General features: G+C 36.0%; 1 protein-coding gene across 7 annotated transcripts in view; it reads left to right on the forward strand.

Moving 5' to 3' along the window:
• Positions 1 to 3,698: 3,698 nt before the first annotated feature.
• The window catches only part of LOC131440587 (synaptosomal-associated protein 25), a 77,369-nt gene continuing 62,453 nt past the window's right edge, over positions 3,699 to 18,614 (forward strand). Inside the window, exon 1 of one of the 7 annotated variants that reach the window (XM_058611991.1) lies at positions 3,699 to 3,911. The gene's annotated coding sequence lies outside the window, so the exon portion shown is untranslated. Of the gene's footprint in view, positions 3,912 to 4,858; positions 5,037 to 18,614 lie in introns of those variants that run through there. The other 6 variants (XM_058611997.1, XM_058611996.1, XM_058611990.1 and 3 more) reach the window with 6 other exon arrangements.

Below are 18,614 nucleotides of genomic sequence, written 5' to 3' on the forward strand. Positions count from 1 at the left end.
CAATTAAACGAAATCTAACAAACGATACGAACCTGCGTTTCTATTACTTTTATATTTGTAAGTCAAGCTAAACAGCATGAATCAGCACGATAAAACATGTATTATTATTATTATTATTATTATTATTATTATTATTATTATTAATATTATTTGTATTAATATTATTATTATTATTATTATTATTATTATTATTATTATTGACATCACTACACAACGTGTACGAAATAGAACAAATCACGCCTTTTTAGTTTTGTGTTTTCTTCTTCTTTCGGTGTTGTACATATTGTCACTCTATATGGCGATTTGAAAACTTTGACGCTCATCGCCCTGTAACTGCGGAACCGGGAGTCGGATTCGGAAGAAGTTTCACAGTAGCTTTAAAGACAGTATGAACTTTAATTCAAATCAAGATTTGTGAAAATCGGTTCAAACATCGCCGAGAATTCGAAGTAAATTTAGTTGTGGGAGTTTTTCTTCTCCACTTTCGGTGCTCTCGGAACAGGAAAAGAGAGAACCAGTAGTGCCGAATTAAGTTTTTATGCCCACAAACTAACAAGCTTTGCAAACTAGAAGAATTTAACAGACAGTTTTATGGGATTTGTACCTGTTTTTAACCATCGTTCGTGGAAAAATACTAGTAAAATTGGTAATTTTCCACTTATCACGCTTTAGTTTCGGAACCGGAAGTCGGATCCAGATAAAATGTTCTACAAATTTTTAGGATATTATAAGACCTTTCATTTGAATATTAGTTTGCGAAAATCGGTTGAGTTGTTCCAGAGATAATTGAGTGTAAACTTTTTCTTAAATTATCACATATTACCATATAAATCCGGAACCAGAAGTCACATTCAAATGAAATTTAATAGCAAGCTATGGGACCATAATACCTTTTATTTGAATCTTAGCTTGTGAAAATCGGCTCAGCCATCTCTTAAAAAAGTGAGTGCTTATTTTTTTCATTTTTTTTGCTACATATCATCCTATATCTCCGGAACGGGAAGTCGGATCGGAATGAAATTCAATAGCATACTATGGGACCATAAGGCCTTTCATTTGAATCTTTGTTTTTGAAAATCGGTTTAGCCATCTCTGAGAAAAGAGAGTGCATATTTTTGTTACATACACATACATACACACACAGACATTTGCTCAGTTCGTCGAGCTGAGTCGAATGATATATGACATTCGGCCCTTCGGGCCTCAGTTAAAAAGTCCATTTTCACAGTGATTGCATAGCCTTTTCATATGAGAAAGGCAAATCCTGTACAAAATCTGATTTCTGTACGAAATCTGTATGTGCATGTAAAAATCTGTATAATGGCATCTCTGTTTCTATGCCCGGTGAAAACTGAATAGCGGCCCTACTGAAAAATGGGTGGCCAACACGTGTCCTGATGAAAACAAAACAATATGTAAAAGCGATTCATGCGCAGCATCAAGCGACTATCACCTGGATGGAACGATTCCGGAACAACAACATTGATTTTAAACAATTCATATGAAAGGACACTACGTCAAGTTCACGGAACATTTTTACGTCGGATTGAGCTGTCAGAAGGCCTAGTAAGGGCCATTGTGTTGATCACCTAATAAAAGCTTGCCGTTTTACTGGGTGCTTCAAATAGTCGTGCTTGTTGGAGATCTTGCACTTGCACGTAGAAAGTAAAGAAAAACTTTTGTGTAGGAACTAACACAACACACACATATTTTATGTTTTTTTTTCTTTGCTGTGTCACAAACGTGACAGGCTAAGGCCAGAGATGGCCCATCTTGCCCTATTTTGTGTTTTAGAAAGCAGTACAATTTCTACTAGTAATTAGTATTAGTAAATCTTTGATGAAGATGAAAACACATGTCTTGTAAAAAAATAGAGTATTAGAGTGAATATACCATATTTCAACAAACGTGACGGGTTAATCAAAAGTAAGAGTTGAAAATCGATCTGTCTCAGTGCCGGTGCAGTTCCGAACGACAATATTGCTCCACACATCGATTTTTGATACGCTGAAAAAATAATATGAATTCGTATTGGAATATATCCATTAGATAGTTGGAAAGAAAATTAGCGTTCCGTGTCAGCACTGAACCGTGTAGAAAAGGTATGAATTAACCTTCATGATTGAATATTTGTAAAAGTATAAATACAAATGTATTTGGTGAAAATTCTGAACGAAGCTTTTTTTAGATTGTTAACAACAATGGATTTCGGTATATTTTTAAACAATAAGTTTATAAACACTTTTAAATATACTCTCCTTTTTGTTATAAACAGAACAACCACATACTTAATCATCTATTTGCAATATATCTCGAAAACATTGCTTTTTTCATTGATTTTTCTCGCTTCGTCAGACACTCTAACAAACCAGATCTTTTGCCAGATTTTTCAAATTTGATCAGATTTTACAAATTTTCCCAGATTTTGTCAGATTTCTCAGTTCTTTACGTGTTTTGGGCCTCTATACGATAATTGGTGAGACCGTTTATTTTGTTCATTGATACCCACTTGCGCGCGGCGGGCAGATTTCCCCTCAGACGGCTGGCTTTGTCTGCCAGCCATTTTTGCCGGAATTCTGCCAGAATTCAAGTCTGGCAACAATGAAACAACCTTTTCCGACAGAAAATCTCGCCTAGCGATTCTTTTTCAGTCGGATTTACGCCATACAAGATTGGTAGAACCGTTTTTAATCGGTTCTACATTTTTAGCGTATTGTTTTTGTTTTTTTCAATAAAAAGTACATATGAATGGCAATAAGCTATTGCCCTTCATATATACTAATTATGGAAAATGTTATTGTCAATAACATTGCTTTCTCACTACCAAACATACCCATAATTTAATCTTATTTACCTCGTCTCAAGATTCGTTTCTTGTATGTACATGCGGGATTGACGAATATCAAATGAAGTCGAATTAAAAAACTAAAAAAGAAGGAGGAGGGAAATAAACAAGACACGCACGGCGAGATAATGACTCAATTTCGCCTGGACAATTTTGACAGTAGCCGGAATGCAGCTAGCCTTCTGACGGTTGCCATAATTCCTCACAAGCGGGTAATGTAGAGTGTCTATTTCGGATTAAACGTTTTGAGTTGTTGTCAGTAGAGTGCCTATAACCAGAGTGACGACATCTCATCCGTAATGCTGACAACTAGAGTGACTATAATCAGAGTGGCGACAGCTGTTCGTTTGGAATGACAGCTACCAGTTCCAAACGAGCAAACGACCTGTCAATTCAATGTAAAGCTAATGGAATGTTTTTTATTGTTGCCAGCATTACGGATGAGATGTCGTCACTCTGGTTATAGGCACTCTACTGACAACAACTCAAAACGTTTAATCCGAAATGTTGACAGTTTCGTTCGCTTTGTACTGTATTTGACAGATCGTTTGCTCGTTTGGAGAAAGCTGTCATTCCAAACGAACATCTGTCGTCACTCTGGTTTAAGGCACTCTAGGGTAATGGAGCCCGGTCAAAATTCCCTTGAATATAGTAGACCCAGACAAATCCATATAAATTTTTTGAGTCAGATACAGATTTTTTGAAAAAATAACCTGGCTACTCTAGTGGGAAGGTAATATCGTTTTTCAGTGTAAGAAACTGGCATCTCTGGTCCTGATGTTAATTTTATCTAATTTTTAATATTTTTGTTTAGTGTATTTCATTGACAGCTTTGTTCACTTTCCATGAAAATTCTGAAGAGAATATTTTCGTAGTGAATCAGTGAGTCGTTTTCGCTTTTAATTCATTTTATCAGTCATTGAGGAGAATCCCAACGCGATTGTTATTCTGTTTCGCGTCTTTTTAAAGAAAAAGAAAGTAAATCATAAGTATTTTTAACCGAGTGCCAGGAAAACTAGACTTACGAAATTACCAAGCCAACTGTACGATAATCTGAAAGTTACAGGTAATAAATAAATGAATTGTCATAACTCTAGTTGAAAAGGTGAATATGGCTTTTTTGTCTACTATCGCCGAAATATCGATTGAATTACTGAATTAAGAACTATAAAGCTACTCTATAACGTGTTTGCATAAATCATAAAAAAAACAGAAAGAAACTTATTGGTTCGATGAATACGTGCTTTCATAAATAAATCAAAGTAAAAAACTAAATTTTCTCTGCTATTGTGTGTGCTACGCCCTTTAATGATAATGAAGAGAGCATGAAAAATATTTCTGAGAAGGCTGCCGCAATCTGAGTTTATTCATTCACAGTGTGTACTTACTCTCACACAATTGTCTACTAGTTTGAAAGCAAGGATGAGAACAATTTATGTATTTCATTCAGGGTCACTTCTGTCAGGAAAACATGAACATGTTAAATGATATCTACCATCTCTATTTTGACGTCAAAATCGGTTAAATTGTATTTGTTTAAAATAGTTCTTACATTACATTTGACTGATTTGGGAGTAATTACTATGATATATGCATCCTCGAAGTCCTCCAATTTGTCATATTGGACGTAGACAGTAGGTCAATAAAATATCAATCACGTTTGTCATGTTGATTGAAAACGGAATTATTAAAATTGATTTGTTATTCATAAAAACACCAAAAAGCACAACAGTATAGGAATAATACTAGATTGTATTTTATAATAGTTCAACATTGGCTGGAGTTGGAGAAATTTCGATAATATTTTCCGATTTACTGGATTCTTGCAGTTATTGTTTCATTCGTACGAAACGGTGCGAAACAAACATATTTGGTTAGTGAAGGAAACCTGCAGTATTCAGTAAAATTTGACCGCGTCTTCATGACTCTAACGCAGGAGTATAGATAAACTGTATGGCGCAAACTCGAGAACTTCTCAAATTCGAATGGAAACATTTGTTTCCAGCCAGTTTTTCTCTCATATCGATTTTTTGCAAATAATCAAATGCAAACACAGAAATAGTTAGTAAAAGCTGTCTAGTAAAGAAAAATCGTATAAATTGACATAGAAAATATCAACCCGTGCTAAAATCTTGAACAAAAATATATCACAAAGTGCATCTTCAAAAAATTTATACAAATAGTTTCAAAGGTAAGCCTAAATTGATATTAATTTGCACATTCCTTTGTATCATTCTTTGCTCACAAGCATATTTGGTTTACACAAAAAAATCGAATATGAAATTTTGTAAACGTTCGTTTACAATTATTATTTCATATGTATTCGTCGAATTTCGCATAATTTAAAGATTAAAGATCTCGATAATATAATAATAATAATAACAATAATGATTCATTCCTTGTGATCAGATTTTACATGATGCAAGATTCCAGAAACATACCATGTTTTGATATATGTGGAAAGCAGTAATATTGTCTAGACATTTTCGAACTTTGTATCGTTTAGAGTTTTTAGATTTACGTATTTTGCATATATGAACAGATTTTATTATTTTCTTGGTTATACGATCAATATCTCCATGCGTAGAATTTAAAAATAGAAACACATGTTTTATTATCAGCCACAAAAATTAAAATATGTTAATTCTTCCGTACTGTCAGACTGTGAATTCAATATAAACCAATTAACATCAACAAGTAACAACCATCGGAAAGTAGAGTTAAATATCTTTATTTCTCGTGATCAAACGTAATGATTGGAATATCAACAAATTTAGAACATTAGTTGCAGTGCGGATAGAGTAATCATGCATTCTCTTGTTTTGTGACGATGGACTTGATTGTATGCATCGAAACGTGATATTAACTGTGCAATAAACCTGAACGGGTACATTATGTAGTTTAAAATTGGCATGGGGTTTCAATAAAATAATTTTGGACTCATAATTTGTCATCATTATTATATTCCTATATTTGATATTACAACACGCGTGGTACACGTTTATTACATCTGACCATATGTAGTTGATTTGGTTTATTGATCAGATTATTTTTAAATAGCCTTGTAATTGTAAAGGCCGCGTTTCGGTGCGGCGTACGGGGAGCTGTGGAGAGAGGCTTTCTTTTATTTTGTTTGTCAGTACATACAAACGAAACTTTAAAATACAAACTATATTCACTTTATTTCATCAAATATCAATCGAAAAGTTTTTCTTCGAATGCCATCTGACTCGTATTTGATAATATTTTATTATACAAATATCTCGGTACTAAGGGAAAATGTAGGGTTTTTGCAAAGATTTTGTTTCATTTCTCGTCACTCAACGATATCTAATTTTTGTAGACCATTTTATTTTATACGATCCTTTCCTGTGAAATCACATTCACTATTAACACAGTCACGAATTCAAGAATTCTCTGTTTCGTCTCTAGTTGAGATGATGAGACTACATTTTTTGCTAAACGGTTTCCTTCGACGTGTCTTATCTGAACTTTCTTGTCCACGGGTCGACTTCCGAGATTGCGATAATATCTCTCACGAACTGCTCACTATCTAACTTCCCTATGGTTTTAAAAAACCACCTAAATTTTACTTCGGGCTGAATGTCTTCATGGTACATATTTTGCTCAACCGCCGGTGTTCACACACACCGCGCGGTCACCAAAACATGTGGCTCATGGCTTATTTGTCCAACTCGGATGGACTTAGCAAGCTGATGCAACGTTTTTATCTCACGGGAAAACGTTACATCACGACGTCAATGTACCCCCCTAACGTACTATAATTTCTAACCGATTTTTACAATTACAATAATTCACTAGGGAGCTGCATAGTTGTCAAAATTTGTCACTTTGATAAATTCCGTTAATAATTTAAGGTTATAACGTAGTGCAAAACATTTTGAACGAATATGTTCAATTACAATTATAAATTGGTACAACATGGGATGGGAGTGGATATCAATGTAGTTTCATCATGATGAAAAAACAATCATAACTTTTTACTGGTTTTCATATGCAATAGCTTGGTTCAGCAAAATTGTGCGCAATAATTAGTTCAACAACTCTTCTGAAAGCAACGATCCATAGAACGTTTCACAAAAAAGTTAGAACAAAAAAAGTGATTTTTCAGGAGCCACCCTACATTTACTCGGGAAAATTGATGTATCTCGATCAAATTAAAAGCTATAGAGATGCTTTTTTCAGCAGAGATGCTTTTTGCAGCTCAAAATAAAATTGCCTACAACTTTATTGTACAACGAAATCATTTTTGAGTTCAATTAAGAAAGTTAGATTTCAGATTTCAATCTAAATAAGGACCACCCTAGTAATTTTTTTCTTCAAAAGATTCAATTTGATTAAAAACAACTTTTGTGAAGGCACCAACTACAAAAAACTAATATTTAGCAGTGAAAATATTTTTGTCACGCTAATTTCTCGTTTCGGACCATAGTGCACTGATAGCTGTAAAAATTAGTTCATTTTAGTGAGGTTATGTCATGTTCGTGCAAAACCTAATAAAGACCACTGTTTCAGCTAAGGACTAACGATCGACCAATAGTAGAGATAGAATCAGAATTACGGTATCCCAATTTATCTCATGTCATTTAAGAGAGTCATTGGTTAGAGTGAGATCTGTTGTCTCTGTTCGATAAATTGACTTCGGGAGTAAGATAAGGAGTGTATCGAAAATAAGCTATCCACATACATTTGTATTGTACGCAGGTACAAGCTCAAGCGTCCAAAAAAATGCGATGCAACACTTATCCGGAACTTGATGAAGAGCGTTCAATCAAAAGTTCGAAAATTCGTGAAGGAATAACTTAAATTTCATCCGGTTTTCTTTATGCTCAAGTTTAACCTCGTACAATAAAGGATCAATTTTTAGTTTGAATAAAATATCGTTTTTTATCAGAATTTGAAAGAAAAATTTGTGGATAGCTTATTTTCGATACACTCCTTAGAATCACGAGCGTTCGCTTCTCGTTTTTGCGTCGCTTTAACAGCGGTACTGCGCCATTTTAGAATTATTTTTATGTGGTATGGCTTCTTGGAGCCAAAGCAGAGATGTTTTATTCGATTATATCACAATTCATTAAATGAAAGTTGAGTAATCGGTAGGATAACATGACGAATTTACGAATGAGTAACTTAATGTAACATTGCGATTGTGAGTCAGTGTCTACCAGATGCACAAAAGTGCCTGAGTGGATGAACATGCTATATTAATAGTACTAGTGACTTACTACATCAAACAAATACTAACACAAAGATAAATAAAACGAAAAAATAAATCTATAAGTGATTATATCATTGAAATATAGATGCATATTCACAGTTCTCATCCGTTGAACCATGTTGAGCGGCCATACACAAATTATATTGCTACTAATTCGTATGTTTGTATTTTTGTTTTATTTTCTGGTAAAACTAATGCCTGAACTTATGGCTATATGATATTCTAATATAATCAGTCTTTTTCAAGACAAAGAAATTAATCAGCATTTTTAGGGCTAGCCATTCAAAGAATTATTCTTCGAACTAATTAATGTTTATTAAGAGTACCACAAAATCAGTCTTTATCAAGACTTATCCAAACTAGGAGTCTAATCGAAGACTAATTTATCCTACACACTAAGATTCGATTCCGTTGTTCTGTAATTTTTTTGACGAAAACTTTCGGTAATCAACAGAAATTACCGATATTTCGGTACATGAACTTCATTTTACAACAATTATGCAAATTTTTACCGGGCGATCAGTTTTATGCAAGGTTTTATTAAAGAATTCTGTAAAAAGATATACAATTCATACGGTAAATTTTAATAGTCGCCGAGTACGGTAAAAACCATACCTTCGACCATACCGTCTTCCAATAACCGAACTTCTGTGAAAACTGATTGTCGTGAAACTAACTGTCAAACAGTTATTTAAATTTTCAGTATCTTTTTATTAGGCAAACGAAAAAAATCTTGAAGAGTTCATCGAATGGATTGAGATACAGGTGCAAAAATTTTTAAAACCTTGGAACCACTAAAAGCTTTTTGTTTACTTATAAGAGGAAAAAAAATTTGTATCATTTGTCCACTTGCTGCCTACACAAATCGTTCGAGGGTAATTTCTGGTGGACTCAACGGATTGTGCAGTGTTTTGGAAGGCGCTCATAATTCCGGTCAGCCGGAACATTTGACCCTTCTATTCGTGGAATAAAACTACAGCCACAACAGGCTGGAACTTTTTTCGTTTTTGTGAATTTGTGTTGTTTTTTAAAATCCGAAAGTTCAGAATTTCAACCTAAGGAAAACAAAGAAACAAAAAATTACCGAACAATCAGTTAGATTCATTTGATTTACAGTTTACGGTAGTTGTTTGACAGTTCAGCAATTACCCAACGATCGGTAATCAATTTAATTACCGAACGTTCAGTTGTTGAAAATTCGGTAAAAAATTACCGAATTCTACGAAATTTTCTAAGTGTGTAGTTAATTTATATTGTTTAAAAATGCCTGCGTCCAACCGGAAAGGCAACAAGCCTAAGGCTAAAAATAATTCAATGCGGAAGAAATCTCAATACGTTATTCTAAATTTTTCTAATAACATTGGCGATCTTATAGAATCTGAATGTAAAAATAAAAGACAACGGACGGATTTCCCTTCCGTTAATCATATGCCGTCTAACAATATTTACGATATTCTTCCTGAATCTGATTGTAGCGACATAGAAGAAAAATTTTCGAAAATTCCCAAAATGGACGCTTGACGTTCTGGGAAGAAACAACAATGTATGCCTTCAGTGACGGTGATGATTTCCGACTTCAAAGCATTCCGTACCGAGCTTTCTACTTTTCTCCCGGAAGTAAAAGTCTCATTTCAAATCGGACAAAGAGGAAGATGGTTGATGGATTGGAAGATTACGAACGTCTTTTCCGATATTTGTCCGAGAAACTTCATACATTTTATTCATGTGATATATAATCAGCCATACCCTTCAACGCTGTCTTGAAAGGCTTATCAAATGGTACTGGTGAAATTAAAAAAGAACTAAAAGAATTGCTTGGTTTTGCCCCTTCCCAAGTAATACTTATGAAAAAAAGAGCGAATGGTACTTCTAAACCACGCTCGGGAATTTCCCATGAACTTTACCTAATACACTTCAATCGAAGTGATGTAAACAATTTGAAAACTTTATAAAAAGTATCAGGTTTAGAACTTTGCTTCTGCCGTTTTCTGAAAGGTGGCTGTACCGGCTGAGGCTGGTCAAAATACATAGATGATAATGCCTTTAAAGTGAGTGTGTACAGTGCCTAACGGATTGTCATCGCCGTTTCAGTGACAGTTGTTCTTGTTTTCGTATTATTCACGCTCGAAAATGTCTGTTTATGTGTCCAATTCTCGCCATTTGCGGGAAGTTTTACTTTTCTGTTACAATTCGAAAAAAATGCAGCTGAAAAGCTCAGAAACTTACGGTGATGCTGCTCTGAGTAAAAGAACGTGTCTTGGGTAGTCTTGAAGTCTTGAACGTTTTGAAAATGGTGATTTCGATGTCGAAGACAAACATGGTGGTGGAAGATAAAAAACCTTCAAAGATGTACAACTAGAAGCATTGCTTGATGAAGATTCGTGCCAAACCCAAGAAGAGCTTGCCGAATCGTTGGGAGTGAGTCAGCAAGCCATTTCAAAACGTCTCAAGGCCCTGGGCATGATTCAGAAAGAAGGAAACTGGGTGCCGTAAGAGTTGAAACCGAGGGACATCGAGCGCCGTTTATTTGTATGTGAGCAACTGCTTCAAAGACACAATCGTAAGGGGTTTTTACATCGAATCGTAACCGGTGATGAAAAGTGGGTTCGATACAATAATCCTAAACGCTCGGTCTCACGTCGCAAAAGTGGTCAAAAGTACCTGGAAACGCTGAAATGGAAAGTCTTGCCCCACCCGCCGTATTCCTCAGATGTCGCCCCTTCTGACTTCCACCTATTCCGTTCGATGGCACACGGCCTAGCAGATCAACATTTTCAATCCTTCGAAGAGTTGGAAAAATGGATTGCTTCATGGATAGCGTCAAAAGAGGACTCCTTTTTTCGAACCGGATCCGAAAATTGCCGAAGATGGGAGAAAGTTGTCGCTAGCGACGGACAATACTTTGAATAATACATCTGTAAGCACTTTTTCGCAATAAAGCTTTTAATTTTGGAGAAAACGACGGAAGCAAAGTTGTACACTTTATACGTTTTATTTTTATTTGGGAATATTATAAACGACATAATGGTATTGCAAACTTAACGCAATGTCGTGGTTGTCAAGGCTTCGGCCATGGTACCAAAAACTGTCATATGGATATACGGTGTTTGAATTGTGGTAAATCACATTCGAAAGACGTTTGTCCAATGAATGAAACCACTGATAAATTTTTATGTTCTAATTGTGATGGAAATCATAAATCCAATTATTCGAAATGTCCTGTCAGGGAAAAAAATTTTAAACGCTCGTTCGCTTAGGCAACAAGTAAGGCCACGTCATCTTCTTCTAATGGCAGTTACACTAGCATAACAGGTAGACATCTACCTACCAATAATGCTAATGCTCGCCATTAAATAGAAATAGCTGAAATAGTTCAATAGTGCAACACAGTGCGCTTAGCGGAAAGTTGGAGTTTTAAAGGCTGTTTTAATGGCATAGTTACATACAGTAGTGCAGTATACTGTACTGGAAAAAGGAAATACCGCAGAATAACTAGTGTTAAAGTGTGTAATAATAGACGTCCATAGATAGGAAGCATAGAGTCACGTATAAAATAACATGCAAAACGAAAGAAGTGAATTCGGATGCACAATCACGTTTGCTACTATAGTATAAAATGTATGTGTGAGTAAAGTAAAGTAAAGCTAGTACTGTATTGTAAAAGATTGCAAAGTGTATAGAACGCATTTGTGTATAGAACACATTTATGTATAGAACACATTTGTTGTCGACGATATGACAAAAAGAAAAACCCGTTCCGATTCTCTTCCCGCCGCCGCTCGGACTGGGCGGCTACAAGTGGTGATAGCGGTGCTCGGCGCTAGGAAAGCGGCCAAGGAAACACCAGCACAGCAGGGGGAAGAATTGGAGAAAAATGATGATCGGCGTGATAGTTGAATTTTGTTTTTGAAATTTGATTTGGCCTTTTTTGAGAAAACGATTGAGCTTTGAGAAACGATTCGATACTGCATCCGGAATTCGAAAATCGATGTAGTCGAAGTCAGTTAAATCTACCTCAGGAGCTGTATAGTTTACATTTTACACATAATCCTTTAGTTCCGGAACCAGAAGTCGGATCCAAACGTAATTCAGGAACCATGTTTTTAAGCATACGACTTTTCATATGAATCTGAGTTTGTAGAACACGATTGAGTCATCTCCGAGAAAATTTAGTGAAATTATTTATCACACCCGCATTTGCTGATTTCGACGAACTGATTCGAATGGTATATGGGTGTTATGTTCTTCCAGCATTTATTGCTGTAAGTAGTTTAAATCATTTAAATCAAAGTTAAATAAACATGTGTCAATTATGTTATCAAAAACGAACCTTGCAAAAATCGCTCCGAGACAAAATTTCATGAAAAAGTATGCTGTATGCTATCTTTTTGGTACTTAGAAACAATTGTATAAAAAATCGTGTTCTACGTTGCTCCCAAACATTACTTTGTCATTCAGCGCTCAAAACTCTTACTACTGGAATAAGGCGAAAAGTCACTTACACAATAATATCGATATCTCCGTTAAAAATGGACTGATTTCGACAATCTATGGCTTGTTGGATAATATTTTGTTTTCAAGGTAAATTGTGACAGATATTGCGAAAATTTTTGACATAAAACTTGATATAACTCAAAAAGCAAACATTCGATCTCAAAACCATTCAATAGCGTTCAGAGTGACGGGAAGTACTTTCACTCGCTACCGCTCGTTCGGACCTAACTAAGGCAAAGAAACCTAGCTTTGAGTATACCGGTCGAACGAAGCAATTACAGGTTTGTATGCAAGAGGCTACCGCTTCCGACGGCGGGTCGGCGGCCGACTCACCTGGCGTCGCCTCGGCGGCTTTGTGTCGCCGAGCCATCTTGGCTTTATGCCACCGAGCCATCTTAGTTTCGGTTATATGGCTACGCCACATCAGTTATACAGGAGACATAACATACAGGAGCCATGACCATTTCGGCGAGATGACCCTTTCGGCTAAACGACTTCCGGCGAAATGGCATTCGGCGAACCGACTTTCGGCGAAATGACCTATTCGGCGAAACGACTTTCTGCGAAATGGCATTCGGTGAACCGACTTTCGGCGAAATGACTTTCTGACTTGTGCGCCGTCGCGTCACGCCGCCGATAATTTCGACACACCGCCAATTTATGACAAAGATGATCAGCTATCACATTTTAATCATGCCGCCGATTATATTACATCAGCCGAAAAAATGATTTTATCAATGTGGAAAATTGTTTACAGTTTTCATGGAAATTCATTGAAAATTAGTCATTAGCATTTTCCGCCTACTTATACTCAGACCCTGTCAGCTTGGAGCGAAATCAATCTTCAGTTCAACAACGCCAACGCACGGCATCACATTCAACATATAATGCCGCAGTGCTGCTTTCTTTCCCCTTTTCTGTGTACGAGATTCGATGTGGACTCGCTTGAGGTCACCATGCTCGTAAAAAAGGATGTTGTTAATGATTTGTTCGGGAAATGTGAGGATATCTTGTTAATATAATGTCTTTGTTATACTGAGAATCAGTACTATCGACGTCAACCGAAACCAATGCCATTTGATTCAAAGTCTATTTTTTTGTCTTTATTTAAAAGGTTTTGAGCTATTGGCACATTATCGCAAAATTAAATTACCGACATCTGAAAATGAAAAATGAAACCAAGAAAAGGAGGGTTCTTCCGAAAATTTTCATATCGGCAGTAGTGATTAGCAATAGTCCTTTTTTACGCGGTTTTCCATGCAGTTTCTTTTTACGCGGATTTCCGAAGTAACGCGGTTTTTTTAACGCATTCCGAAGTTTTGCTGTTTTTTTTACGCGGATTTCCCAAGTTACGCGGTTCTCTTGTTTTGTCTTAGAATTGCATGGAACTACGAGATCTGGTGTTATCCCGATTTTTTTTTTTGAAGTCAACTCTTGACACTTAGAAAATTTTCGATTTTTTCGAAAAAAACGTTTCGTGCATTTCTAAGATATTTGGCATCAAAAAAAAATGTTTTCTTTAGGTTTGAGGTTTTTTACACGGATTTCCGAAGTTACGCGTTTTTTTTTCGCGGATTTCTGAAGTTACGTGGATTTCCGAAGTTATGCGGTTTTTCGCGCGGTTTTTTTACGCGGTGCGTATCCCCGGCGTAAAAAGAGCCCTCAGTGTACTATTACTTTTTGATGTGCAATACATCTTTGTTTTCTATATAGGGGTATAAATTTAAAAATTCAAGGGTACATACAAGTAGAAATGTGGTCAGCTTTTGAACACTTAAAACTCAGTCAGTTTCATTAGCCATGTATATTAAACTATATATCATTTAAATGTTGATTATTAGCTAGCAGTGTCATATTTGCCTGCTAACTCAGGCTTATCGGATTTCCCTGCTATATACGACGGTTTTGAAGGAGTAAGCGCTATATAAGTGGGAAAGCATCGCTCTGATTGGTCAATCGATGCTGTTAGAAGCACGCGTATTTATAAATATAAGCGAAATTATAGCTAACGTTTCAGTCCTACGTGTATCATGCTAGAAGTAGGTTGTTGCTAGACAGCAAGACAAAAAGTGCTATAAAACGATTTGAAGCTTTGATTGGTATGCTCTGATCTTGTGCCTTGCGAGTTTGGATGAAGTTCCATGTTATGTCGTTTTCTCCTGAGAAATTTGGAACTACCCCAAAGTAAATTTGAATGCTTAAGATTAATTTCTAATTTATATAAGATGAACTCGATTAATAATGAAAAAAAGTTTATCGCTTCAATCGAAATCGCAGAATGGCAGAGAAACATAACGCTGTAAAAATAACTGCATGCATACCAAACATGAACACAAATCGAATCGAAATCGATATCTCTAGTATGTACAAAGATATAAATGCATACATTTGGGCTATTGATGTCATTTCGTCGGCTATGCAAATCAAGACAAAGTCTATATTCCGTGTTTGCGTGTTCGATATTGGTTTTTCAAAAAGACCAATCTAAGCAGACTCTCGAGCAATTGCGGATTCAAAAGTGTGACCCGATGTGGTTGTTCGAGCCATTGATGTTGAACAAGGCAACCAAAATTTGTAATGATCGACATTTCGGGCTGATCCTTGTAGTTTTTTTTTGTGTAAACTAGGATTAAACATGGAAAATCTTCAGAAATGTGTGAAATTGGGTAAGGCTAGGTTTTTTCGGATCAATATTTTTTTAAACAGAAACCAGTGTAATGTTGATTTCTCGAGTACTAGAATGTATAGCGATCGTTTACCATATTTTGGATACTTTATTTGTTATTTGATGTTTGGCAGAATTACTGATGTTTGGGAGAATCTTGGAAAATATTCTTATTTTTCAATCTAGTATAATAATGCCTGTGCACGAAAATATTGGATATTTTTCCACTCATTAGCCTTCAATTTGAACTGGGGCCTCAGCAGTATTATCAAGCAGTTTATATTTCTTGCTCATGATAAAAAAAACCCTTTGTATATGAATGATATATTTATTTAAACCAGTGTTGGTGATTGTCGATAATTTGATAGAAACTGCTCGATATTTATCCATATTGTATACAACATTTTCAATCCGGTAGAAGATGCTACAAGAACTCGTGTCTCTCAATGCATGAACCGTGAGAGAATTTTTCTACATTTCTTCGTTCCACTTCATACTCACGGTTGTTGTGTGGAATTTCCCAAGAGAGGATCGCAAGTTGACAATTATCTCAGAAAATCGAGTCGATGATTCAACTTGATAATTCTCATACTAGGTTGCAATATTTCAAAACCCTTGTGTGGAGCATTCACAGACATTTTCATAGACACAACTTATGCAAAGGTTATATGCACATAGTTAGAATAAGCGGCAATAGAAAAATGATTTTATCGCAATTATCAACTGCCTGTATAGAATCGGATCGCGAAACGAGAATAAGCGACAGTTTGTTGCTTCAGAGAGGATCCGTACAGCTGCGTGCTAACCTTTGATTCTCAGACATGTCATCAAAAAAATTCGCTCTCGCACTTGTGTCTATTCTATGTTGAGTGAGCCATGCCGTTTTTTTGTTGCTGCGATGATATCCGTCTCTCTTTGATGATTATATCGTGTGAAGAGTTGCTAGTGAACGTTCTTTGATACGATAAAAGCCATCCTTGATTTAAACATTAGTCAATCATCTCCAAATAATCGCACTTATATTCTTCTCAATTTCTTCTCTAATTCGCTGCATTCAAAACCGTTTACCATCTCTAGCCACTACATTGGCTCTATGGATCACATAAACATTAGGATCGTTGATTGTCCTGTGTGAATCAATATTAAAATAAAAAATATGTTTATAATTGATTACGCCGAATCGCGCCGCCGATATTTTCAGGAAATGATGTCACGCCGATTCGCCGCCACCGCCGCCGCTGGTCAAAAAGACGCTTTAGTCGTCGATGTTCATGATTTTGATCGGCGCACAGGTCTAGTGATAGGTGGGTTGAATAAAGATATCTAGATGACGTTGGTACGATCGATGTTGGCCGCATCCTTCGGTCCGTGTAGGACGGCGGAAAAAAAATGAAATTGTGATTTCTTATTACGATTATAATTTGAAATTTGACACGACAATTAGAACAAAATGACGACAACTTCGGTTTTGTTCAAAAAGTGTTATTAAACCAAGAAAATCGCGAAATTAAACCAAGAAATAAACTATATAAAGCTTTTTTTCTTCGACACAAAAACGCTAAGAGAATGAAAGATTTTTTATTTACGTCTGCCGTATTGATATGAAATCAACAGGGAAAGTGAATTGTAGCGTTAAGTTTATCGCAAAAACAGTGAAAACATTAACAGGAGCTCACAATGAGATGGGTACTAATATGTGCCGCTCACTTTTACGACCACGCCACACTCAATTATCGACTTTACGCAACAAGCTCATTTCGACCTACGATAGCTCGGGCAAATATGCTACGTGTTTAGCAAGTTTGCACTTTTATGATCAAATTTTTAAACTTTTCGGAAATGTTTGGTATCAACGAGAATCAAAGAGGAAAACTCATGACGCGTGTTTGCCTTTCTCGTGTTTTGAAACTTCATAGCTCAGTGATCTGTAGAAAGATTTATGTGATCTAACTACCAAATTAACATTTCCACATTACCATCATTTTCTGAGTAACGCTTGTCGAATCAAGACATACGATAGAGCAACATTGAAAACCTCACACTTTTTGGAATGAAGCGAGCGCCGAACAGCAGATTTGTATCGAAGAACAGTCGCAGCCGGGCACACAACAAAACCACACTAAAGGCCTACCAGTGGAAGTCGCTCAGTTGAGTTGGAATTCATTGTGAGTTCCAAATGCACCTACTGATTCCACCCGAAATGGATTGTTTCATCTTCTTTGAAATCCTATTGGACATCATTATGGATTCCGAGTCAAATTTCGATCGAGTTTACCGAGTGTACACGTCAAGAGCCATCTCAGATCTAAATGCAAATTCTGTTGGTCGTGACCAGTGCGGTAAAATTTCATTTTCAATCGAATAATATAAGATGAAAATGAAATTTATGGCCGCTGACCGTTCTGCATATCCCTACTAATTCTTTTGACTTTTGCAGCCATTTTCAAGTGAAGCTCCCGGAATTCATTGTCAGTTGATTATTCGTACCTAGTCATTTGTAGTTTTGCTTGCTTAGTTTCGAGTGCCAAGTAGTGTAGCTCATTCATTGCCTTCGCTCTTGGTAGTAAGCAAGTTCGAACGAATAGAATTATAAATGGAGTAAAGTATTAAAAATGAAAACTGAAGGAGAAAACAATTAATGTATGTGTATTCTGTGATTGATATTTCAGCTATCTGGTTTATCTTTCATCTATTATCTTGAACCAATTCGAATGTTTACACGAACCTCATTTGAAGGCCGCTCTCACACTATTGAAAGAGATATTTTGTTACTTCAAGAGATCAACTGACGGTGGTTAAACTGAGCCTCGATTGAAGAGAAACGAGTGAAGAACTGTATGCTGCCAGCTCGGGCTGTCAGCAAACATTGTGTGTGTCAGAGAGTGAAGTTTACTTCATTAGAGAGATCGTCAATGTGTTCCACATTCAGTTTCAATTGAATTGAATGAAGTTTTACAGCACTGGTCGTGACAATTCAAAGCAGTTTTCAGGCCGACAGATCATCATTAGGAATTATTTTAATTTTCTCCATTTCCTACCAAAACCATCAGATTCATCAAAATGGAATTTGAAAAAAGTTTTCGCCGTCACTAACACATTCAATTACGACGGGCAACGCTCTCACGTAATGCGAAATTGAGAGTATTGATGTAGAACACATCTTTATACTAGTATGGGTGTCGTTTCAAAATATGCCTTGCGAAACAGGTTAGACACATATACAGATTAATTTGTATTTTATTTCTCCTGAAAAATACTGATTTAAATATGGCGAAAGGAATCTCTTAACACCGCTAAAAATCCTAAGTGTTTTTCTAAATATATTTCATGTTTCTATAAATCAAGTACACCCCATTCTGTCGTGAATTTAT

The sequence above is a fragment of the Malaya genurostris genome, chromosome 1 (assembly GCF_030247185.1).
Source record: "Malaya genurostris strain Urasoe2022 chromosome 1, Malgen_1.1, whole genome shotgun sequence".
NCBI classification, from domain to species: Eukaryota; Metazoa; Arthropoda; class Insecta; order Diptera; family Culicidae; genus Malaya; species Malaya genurostris.